General features: G+C 48.0%; 1 protein-coding gene across 2 annotated transcripts in view; it reads right to left on the reverse strand.

Moving 5' to 3' along the window:
• Rab30 (RAB30, member RAS oncogene family) overlaps window positions 1-10,121 on the reverse strand; it is a 94,587-nt gene that overhangs the window by 67,166 nt on the left and 17,300 nt on the right. The window contains exon 1 of one of the 2 annotated variants that reach the window (XM_023716667.1): window positions 2,749-2,792. The exons of the other annotated variant lie outside the window; for it this stretch is intronic. The gene's annotated coding sequence lies outside the window, so the exon portion shown is untranslated. Of the gene's footprint in view, window positions 1-2,748; window positions 2,793-10,121 lie in introns of those variants that run through there. 2 annotated transcript variants of the gene reach the window in all.

A 10,121-nucleotide genomic window follows, 5' to 3' on the forward strand; every position in this document is an offset into this window, starting at 1 on the left:
GAGAAAGGGAAGAAAACGTACTCACGCAATGAGTTAGTTGTTCTCACCTGTCAAAACTGAATACACAGTAAAGATATTCACCCACTATTTAGCTTCAAGCCAAACGTACGCCTGATTTCCTTACAGAATTCCTCAATTCTCTGGCTCACAAATCCCAAGACGCTTCAGGATACAGTTTGAAGCCACAACTTGAAAATGGCTGTGCAAAAAAAGCAAACGTTATCACACGCAGAACGACCCTCCTCGTTGCCTACACAGACTCCCTCAGGTTCAGGGAAACCCAGCAGACTCTCATGTCTTCAAGGAACTTCTGATGTTCAAAGCGCTCAGCTGCACACATTAACGCTCTAAAGCATTCAAGGACACACCGAAGGCAGCTGCAGAAAAACAGCAGCTCTCCCGGGCCTTCTCCTGCGCACCAGCCTCCCGCCTCGTGAGAGGACAACTGCACTTAGGGGGACCTGGCTCGGCCACGGAGCTCCCACTGCGTGTCACCAGGGGTATGACGTAGGGACATCCTGGTCTGTCCCTTCTGCACACACTTGTGAGGCCAATTTGGTGCAGCAAACTCAGGGCGAGGAAACGCAGATGAAGAGAGCCCGGCCCCTACCCTCTGGAAGCGCATGAAGCGCACATAACGTAGGAGCCCAGTCCAGCAACTTGGCCAAGGTGCAGGGAAGGGCTCTGTGCTGGCTGACTGAGTGCGGTCACCGAGAAGAGAGGTTCAGCTAATCCCGAGGCAGTGGGTCACCGGGACAGCACAGGGAAAGGAGGAAGGACAGCTCTGCCTCCGGTCTGCTGAGCGCCCCAGGCTTGGCCTGCACCCTGGATGTCATTTCCTGGCTTCCAGCTCAGACTCCGGCTTCCTGCACCCATCCTTCAGCCTCTGACTCGCACGGGACACCACAGTGAGCTCCAGACCTGGGACCGCATCGCTCAGATCTTGGGGCGCACACAGGCCCTCTCTCTGCACTCATCCACACTGCCTCTGTGGGCGGCCACTGCAAGCCAATCTCGTAAATGTTTTTACATTTCCATGTCTTCTTGTATTATGTCTGTTTCTCTACTGAACACTGATACAGGCTCTGGGCAGACACATGAGCAAACACTTAGCCTGGGCCTGCATCCCAACTCCACAGCTAATTGGCTGGATTATCTAGGCAGACTTTACTTAAATCACTCCAATCTTAGTTTCTCCAGCTATAAAACAGGGGTGGTAGACACACTCATTACACTGAAGCACTGTCAGAATTAAATCAGATGATACTTTATATACTAACCTTTAGATAAAGGTTGGCCATAATTATTAATCTTTATTAATATCTGAACAGTTTCCTTCTAAAATCTAGAATCAACACTGAGAATCTGTGAATTAGCTGCATAACCCAGAGTTAATTAATTTAACTTCTTTAGGCCTTATGCTCATTATCTATTCAATGAGAGGCTTCAACATAGAGACACTAAAACCCCTTCAAGCTCTCCAATGTCAAAAGTCTCTGTAATCAGTTTTGTACGGTTTCCTACGTGCCCCAACACCACTGCTGAGATAAACTGCAAAGCCAAATAAACCACCTTTCTCTGGGGACTGCTGAATCTTTTTTCATTTTATTTGTTTGTTTTTGTTGGTACCAGGGATCGAACTCAAGACCTCACACTTGCCATGCAAGCACTTATTCCCCTGAGCTGTCTCCCTGGTCCTTTTTTCATTTTATTTGTTTGTTTTGTTTTTTTGTTGGTACCAGGGATCGAACTCAAGACCTCACACTTGCCATGCAAGCACTTATTCCCCTGAGCTGTCTCCCTGGTCCTTTTTTCATTTTAGTATTCTTGGCCTCAGTATTCTTTTTTTTTTTTTAACATTTATTTATTTATTTATTTATTTATTTATTTAGTGTGTGTGTGTGTGTGTGTGTGTGTGTGTGTGGCCAGCTCAGCCCACCAGGGGGCGGGGCTGGCTGGCATGTGGTGCTGGGGATTGAACCGCGGTCCCTGTGCTTTGTTTTAGCTTCGCTTGTTCTAAGTAGGTGCTTTAGACCACTGAGCCATCTCACCAGCCCGGCCTCAGTATTCTTAACCCCACTAGCTACCTGCACATATAGGAGTTATTTACAAAGTACCAGTTCCCCCAAAATGTAATAAGCCATGGCAAGAGGAGCCTGTCCCTATCCTGCTCTGTACATTGGACAGTGGCTTCCAAAACGAAAGTAGGAGAGGGACAAGGAAGCTCCCATATGCAGAGGCGGGACACCTCCTGCGCCCCCACAATGCTCATCGCTCGGCTCTCTGAACCACTTCCCAGATTTGGGACTGGAACTTTGCTGTCACCTCAACCCCAAACACACTACTGGAACACAGGAGACACCCCCCAACGTGCAGTAAGGCCCGCGCTTCCCTCAGGACCACAGTTAGACCTTTGCAAAGCACCCCAGTGGTCTGAAGTATGAGCCTGAGCCCAGGACGCTTGACCAGGAGTCATCAATCCAGCTGTGTCAAGAACTAGCTGTCTGACCTTGGGAGGATAAGGGAAAGAAGCAGCTCAGGTCTCCTCTGGCTTCCGGTTTGCTCGCTGGTAAAACGAGGGCGATCTGTTGGACCAGGGACTGGCAAGTTAGGGCACATGGGCAAAGCCTGTCCTGAGCCTGCACTCACAGCCTCAAATGAATTTTGCATATGTAAATGGATACAAAGTAAAGGAAAAAAAAGATATAGACCACAGGTGGAACTCAAAGCCAGTAATGTTTTTCTGACCTTTTATTGAAAGGGCTTGCTGACCTCAGGCTTCAACTCTGTCCAAGATCCCTTCCAACCCTGACATCTCAGCTTTCTAACTCTGCTGGGTTTCCTCCAATCATGGTCGGCTTCTGCCTGCTTATGCAGGGCATCCCCAAGGCTGAAGCAACACCCAAGACACAACAGGAGCTCAAGTGCTATTTGCTTAATTGACTAAATGGATTTTGCAGCAGCAACCCTAAGAACTAAATCCCTTACCAAGATGATAAGCCGGGTCAATGGGTATCAAATGGTCACCTAAATAAATCCCCAGGACGGATGGCAAATTACAGGAACATGAAGTTCTATGGGCCCACTGGACAACACAGGCACCTATGAAAACCTGAAGGCCAGATAAGCAGAATTGAGACTCACTTTGTTCCAACAAATAAAAAATGCATGTAGCCAGCCCCTGAACAACCCCCTTGGGCAAATTAGAAAGCTATCTAACAGTGGCTATCAGAAACACAGATCTTCCGAACAGATAAGAGTGATGGACCCACAAGAATAAACCCAGTCCACAATAAAGCACACACAATGATTTAGCTCCTAGCATTCCATTCCACTTTTCTTTCCCCCGTTGCTAAGAACATATAACACCAAAAACAAGGAACTGAGACATTTACGTCAGGGAAGCACGCTAAGGGAAGCACAGAATATACGACCCTATTAACACTAATGGAAGCGAGAGCAAGGTGAAAGAGAAAAGAGCGCGCCTGCTCGGACTCAGGCAACACACACTTTTCCCAAATAAACAGCCCGCAATTATTCTTTTAATGTTCTTCCTCTGTACACTGATAAATCACTGCTGGGCATAAAGCTTCTCGCTGATTTCAAAGGATGGCTTTCTTTCTGCTTTTCTCTTGCTTCTTCTCTTTTTAAATGCTTACAAGAAGTCCTGAAGAGGGCATGGGGTGCCCCCCCCCCTTAGTCTAGCTTCTCCTACAAATATATTACCCTACAAGCATGTTGGACTGTTGCTCAGAAATGACAACGTTCACCTACAGATTCCACCCTTTCCTTCCTCCAAAGATGCTCCTTGGAGATCTCTTCTCTTAGGCCTCCCCCAAAAGGCTCCTATCCCCAACAAGGTGAGTTCACAGGCCTTACCCAACCCCTGACCACTGCCCTTGCCAAGCAACTTGCTCAAGCCTGTTGTCCTGAGTAGTTCGGTGCTCAATTCCAGCCTCTTCATAAACCCGACAAGAGCACAGTTTAACTTTGGATTTAGCCTTTGGAAAGCACAGTGGTCTACTTAGCTACTATTTTCAAGTACCTATGGAAATAAGTACCTATTAATATCCAAAAGTGAATGCATATTTTTTCTTTCTTTCCCTTTCTTTTTTTTAAATTTATTTTTATTTTTATTTGTGTGTGTGTGTGTGTGTGTGTGCGCATGTGTGTGTGTGTGTGGCCAGCTCAGCCCACCAGGGGGCAGGGCTGGCTGGCATGTGGTGCTGGGGGATTGAACCGCGGTCCCTATGCTTTGCTAAGCGTGTTCTAAGTAGGTGCTTTAGACCACTGAGCCATCTTACCAGCCCCTCTTTCCCTTTCTTGAGATAGATTCTTGCCATGCAATTCAGACTGGCCTTGAACTCCCCGCCATCCTCTTGCCTCAGCCTCCCAAGCGCCTGGTTTGCATATTCTCTCAATACAGATACAGCCCTCTTAAGAGTAAGCGCTGCAAGCATTCCCGCCCTTCAAAGTAGAACTGAGCACGGCCCCAACACAGGGACCTGCAGCTCCCGCAGCAGCCACAGGGGCCATGACCCTCGCATACTCATTTGCATGCACGCCTGTCTCTCCATTCCCACTGCCCTCACTACCCCACGTGCCAGGTCCTCTGAGAGCAAGGACCCCGTCACATTGCTTCTTCAGCCTTCAGTGTACACACACTGCAACATACCCTAGAATAAAAAAAGGAAGGAGAGGAGAGTCCGTGTGCTGGAGGCAGTGTCCAGCCTGCTGCTGGGAGATGCGGTGAATCTTTAAGAAGCGGCCCTGGCAGGGAGCCCTTAGGCCCCTGAGTCCTAAGGCTGATGCTCCCAAAGGGAGTGCTGGTCCCCACAGTGAGTTCTCAAGGGAGGGAGCCGTTGTAGCAGCCTGAGCCGGGCCTGCTCCTCTCTGACTTCCTGCCTCGCTGTGTGGTCACCTCCCTTGAGCCCTGCCTCTGCTGTCACAGCCACACATCTCTTGCCAGAGTCTACACCATGCTGTTTGGACGCCCAGCCTCCAAAACCATAAGCAAAATAAAGCCTGCTCTTCATCAGGAACCTGCCTCGTGAGGCTTTGGTTGATGGCATGAAAACCAGATTAGCAGAGCACAGCTGTAAGGGAGGACAGACAGCAAAAGCTTGGGAAGGCAGAAGATGAATCTGCCTTAGTATTACCAGACCTAAGGTGATTTCTTTAATTAGGAAGGACTGAAGAAACAAGACGAGCAGTGGTACCAGGCTTGGCGGTGTACAGCTCGTGGTGAGCGGCAATACATACCACCTTTCATCAAACTTTTTACATGTTGAAAGCTTAGAAATTAGGACGCTGTTTCTGCTTAGGTCTAGATGTTCACCCAGAGCCTCAGAGGGTCTGAGGTGGGGCTGGGTCTAGGGCGTGTGATTACGGAATTCATCCACCGCTTGGTTTGGCAAAGTTCCAGGTGTGGATCATGGGAAGGCCCACCCGTGGGTGTGCATGCTGCCCGGCCTAAGGGCGTGCAGCCTAATAGAATGCTAGAGACAGAAAGAGGGGTGTGGCCGCTGCATGGCTTGCTGCTGCGTGCTTGCTGCTGCTTCTGCTGCCTTCTGCCTGCTACGGAATGGACCGTTTCTCCTCTGTGATGCCACCCTGCCTTGGAGCCAGCTGACTAGGGACTGAAAACTCTATAATAAACCTTTTCTCCTTTAACTTTGGTTGTTGGGCATTTAGTCTCAGCAATGAGACTAAATGAGATGGTGCTTTTTTTGAGACAGGGTTTCCCTATGCAATGCACGATGGCCTTAAGCTCACTTTGTAGCCCAGGCTGATCTTGAACTTGCAATGATCCCCTGCCTCCGCCTCCTGAGTGCTGGGATTACAGGGGTGCTACACCACACCTGGCAACAGATGCACTTTACAATGGGTCGGATCTTAGCACTGCGTCATTTTATTTGGAACCCGATTTTCTCCTTTTCCCCAGTGGTACAAAAAACAGTAACTCATGTTAGAAATCACAGTATTCAGACTAAAGTGCCTGCTTAGGCAGAGCACAGGGGCCTGGGTTCAATCCCTGCATGGCGAGACGGCCCTGCCCCTAGGGTACAGAGAGGAGGTGATTGAGACTGGGTGTGGTGGTGCGCACCTGTAATCCCAGCTCTTGGCAGGCTGCAAACAGAAGAATCACTACAAGTCCTATCTACTTTGTGAGACCCTGTCCTAAATACATTAAAAGAAAAAAAATGCAAACAGAAGAATCACTACAAGTCCTATCTACTTTGTGAGACCCTGTCCTAAATACATTAAAAGAAAAAAAAAAAAAAAAAAAAAAAAACGAGGAAAGACAGTATCATAGACTCAGCAAGACGCCATAAATTGGTATGGTAATGGTAAGGAAGGCTGGAAAGGTGGCAATAAAATTGCACTGAAGTAGACACAAAAGGGTTGGATGTTTTTAGTACAGTCAAAAGAGGAAACTCATCCAATAACGCCCCCCTCAGAGAGCAGCAGAGGCGGGGCCCAGCAACTGGCTCTGTTCTAAGCCCTTCTGCTCACGTGGTCACCAGGGATGGGCTCAGGGTGCTCACTGATTGGCGCTGGGCCACTCTTGGAGAGTTCAGAGGACAGGTCAACCCTCCTCCAGCATTAGTACCTGGGAGACTTAAAGCTCAAGGTCAGTGGCTTCTCTCCATGCAGGAAAGAAGCAGACACAAACTTGACAATCTTTGAAATCCTGTCATCAGGCGGCCGGAGAGATGGCTCGGTAGAATAAGCACTTCCATGGCAAGCGCAAGGGCCTGAGTTCAATCCCCAGTTCCGCCAAAAAAGAAAAAAAGAAATCCTGTCATCCAAATTATATAGGTATTCTCGCCAAACTACTTATTTATTTTTCTTCCCAGTCAAGCAGGAGATATTTCCCAGCATCCTCTATTGTTAGGTGGGGCTAAACACTGATTACAAAAGAATGGAATGAAGGCAGAGTGAGACCAGCCACTCTGGGACCTGGCCCCCAAAAACCTAGCACATAAGATCCTCCCATCTCTCTCCCAAACTGCAGGACAAAACTCGGAATAGAAAGGGGGCTGAAAGGTGGCAGCAGCCCGGTTCTTGAAACTGTAAAAGTCGGCTGTTTCTGTCCTAACACCTCTTTAGCTGAGTCTGCTCATAGTTACATAAAATAACTCCCACAAGTTACATCTTTGCTCAAGTGGGTTTCTTTCATTTCAGCTTAAAGAAGTCTAATGAAAAGTTGGGAAGACGGAATAGCAATACACTGAAGTATGAAGAAAAGGGACATATACATCAACCGCTCAGTGTCCAGGGAACACCTAAAAGATTTCTCAGAACAGGGCAACAATTCCAACCAACTAACAAAAATACACACAAGAGCCTTCTCCTTTCCCAAGGGCTTCTAGCTTTAAGCTTGAAAACCACTCGCAGAAGCTCCTCCCTCCCTCTCACCTTCATTCCTTTCACTGCCTCCAGCAGCCAGACATGGCCACAGCCCTTCCTGCCTTAGGGCTCACCTACTAAGATACTCTCAGGAGTTCTCCACCATCCTGAATTCTGGCAAGCAAGATAAACCTCACTCTTCATAAAGGACCATCTCTGCAGTCCTGGAGCTTATTGGAAATGGCTCCACACACGGCCGCCAGAGAGCAGTCATTCCTGGGTGTGAGGACACACACCTGACCAGAGCTGTCGAAGGTGAGCGTTTAGGAACCACCAAAGGTTCTGCTAACATTTACCAGACTCAAGAGGGGACAATTACAAGAATAAACAGGAAAGTGATGCGGGGAAGGCCTCCTTGGACAGAGATCAACTCTGCCAAGAACTGGAGCTGGTGACGACAGAGCAGGCACCCTACACAGAGCCAGCAAGCATCTTCCTGGAGCCAAACTTGGTGTGTGTCAGCAAGTGCGGACATCTGTAACACACTGAACAGCCTTGTTATAAAGCCCTTTTATGCTGCACATCAAACCTTCAACTCTGAACAAGAGAATAAAGCTGGGACTGTCAGCCCTTCGCTTACAAATAGGGAAACAGGCCCAGGCAGGCCAGTGATCACAGGACCTATGGCTTGAGCCAGGACATAAGCTCTGTCTCCTGAATTCTTGTCTCCTATTCATTCCACTGCAGCTCAACCCATGGAATACCAGGACAGAAATGGCCTAGGTAGAGAGGACCTTTCTCCACTCTCACAGCTGACGAACCTGGATCGAAGGCTGGATCTCCATGACTCGGGTAGCCACGTGGTGGACTTCTAGAGTTAAAAGGCCTGGCACTGAGGCTTGGTCTGCAAAGCAAGCTGGATATTCCTGATAAGGCAGCCAGCCCCCCCAGGGACCCTGAAGGGGCAGGAGGGACCCTGAAGGGGCAGGAGGGACCCTGCAGGGGCAGGAGGGACCCTGAGGCACAGGATCAGAAGGCCTCAGACTTCCATATGATCCTGTCAAAATCATACAGTTAAGGCCTCTGAGAGCCAGGTCCTCTCAGAGCTCCAAAGATAGGATCTGGAGCAAGAGGCTGAGCCTGTCCTTTTTGGTAAAGAGAAAGACAAGATCAAACACATAAACCTAGCTGGCTTCAAGCATTCTCTCAGATGATGTTTCTTAAGCCCCTTCTAAACGACAAACTGCCAAGATCAAGTGGTCATATACTACCTGGGAAGGGAGAGGCATTAGTGTTTTCAGGAAAAAACAGTTTATCCCTGGGAGCTGGTAATCTACAACCTCAAAGGATGGCATGGGTCTTCGAAAAGCAACTTGTAAAACTGGCATCTCCTGGCCATCATTACGCTCCTGGGCCCTGCGTATAAACAGGGACACTTGTACTTTGACACAGTTCCTCCAGAAATAAATAGTTCAAGATTCTGAAGGAGCATGGCTAGAAGGGAAAAGGGCTTGACTCTGCGAGCCCCGGCCTCGAATCACTGCTTGTCTTCTTAATACGATGATCCTGAACAAGTCCCAGCCTCTTCAAGCTTCAGTTTCTGCATCTGTAAACCAAGGATAAGGACACCTACCTCAGGGGGATGTAGGGGGTAACATATAAAAGAGCTGAGTTTAGGCAGGCGAGATAGCACAGTGGACTAAGCACCTGCTTTGGCAAGCACAGGGACCAGGGTTTGATCCCCAGTCCAGAACGTCATGCCTATCCCACCCCCAGGGCATGCTGTGCCTGCAACCGCATCCAGGCATGGTGGTGCACACCTGTAATCCCAGCACTGGGGAGGCTGAAAACAGAGGGTCACTCTGAGTCCAAGCTCTATAGTGAGACCCTGTACCAAATACATAAATGAAAAAAATAAAGGACTGAGTTCATTCCTGACCTAGTAACTACTCAATAGATATTAGACCCCAACTTTTCCTTCCACCTTCACTTCAGTTTAATATTAGAATCCTAATGCTCAGCAATTCTAATTCCTAGTAACTCATCAGCCCTCAGTAATTACGGCAGTACTGCATCTTACCCAGCGTCTCAGCCATTTTATTTGCTACTCTGAAGCATAAGCGTCTGTGACATTAGTTATAAACACCTCAAATAACTCTGGGACCTTGCATCTCTTTGTCATCTGTTCCTTCTTCCCTAAATTTACTTAAAAATAACTTAGCTATGAGGTCTCTTTAAATTTATAATCTTCCTGGTTTGGCCAAAAAAAAAAAAAAATAATAATAATAATAATAATAATAAAAAGAAAGGTCCTCTGAAAAATAAATAAACAAACAAATAAATAAATTTATAATCTTTCTAGGCGTGGTGGCACACACCTGTAATCCCAGTGCTCAGGACATGGAGGGAAGAGGACTGCTGCACATGTAAGCCCAGCCTGGGCTACACAGTGAGTTCAAGGCCAGCTTGAACTACACAGTGAGAGACCCTGTCTCAAAAAAAAAAAAAAAAAAATTATACTATTCCTCCACTATATAAGAAAACCCAGGCACAGGGGTGGGTGGGGGGTTCGATCCTCAGGCCTGCCGTGCCAGCCCCATCCCTGGTGTGCACTGAGATGGCAATTGAAACTGGGTGTGGTGGCACACCTGTAATCCTAGCACTTCGGAGGCTGTAAACAGGAGAAGCACTATGAGTCCAATCCATTAGTGAGACCCGGAACACCCTGCAGACCCTTCCCTAAAATACAGAAAAGAAAAAAAAAAAAA

This window comes from Octodon degus, unplaced genomic scaffold (genome assembly GCF_000260255.1).
Source record: "Octodon degus isolate 3935 unplaced genomic scaffold, OctDeg1.0 scaffold00049, whole genome shotgun sequence".
NCBI lineage: Eukaryota > Metazoa > Chordata > Mammalia > Rodentia > Octodontidae > Octodon > Octodon degus.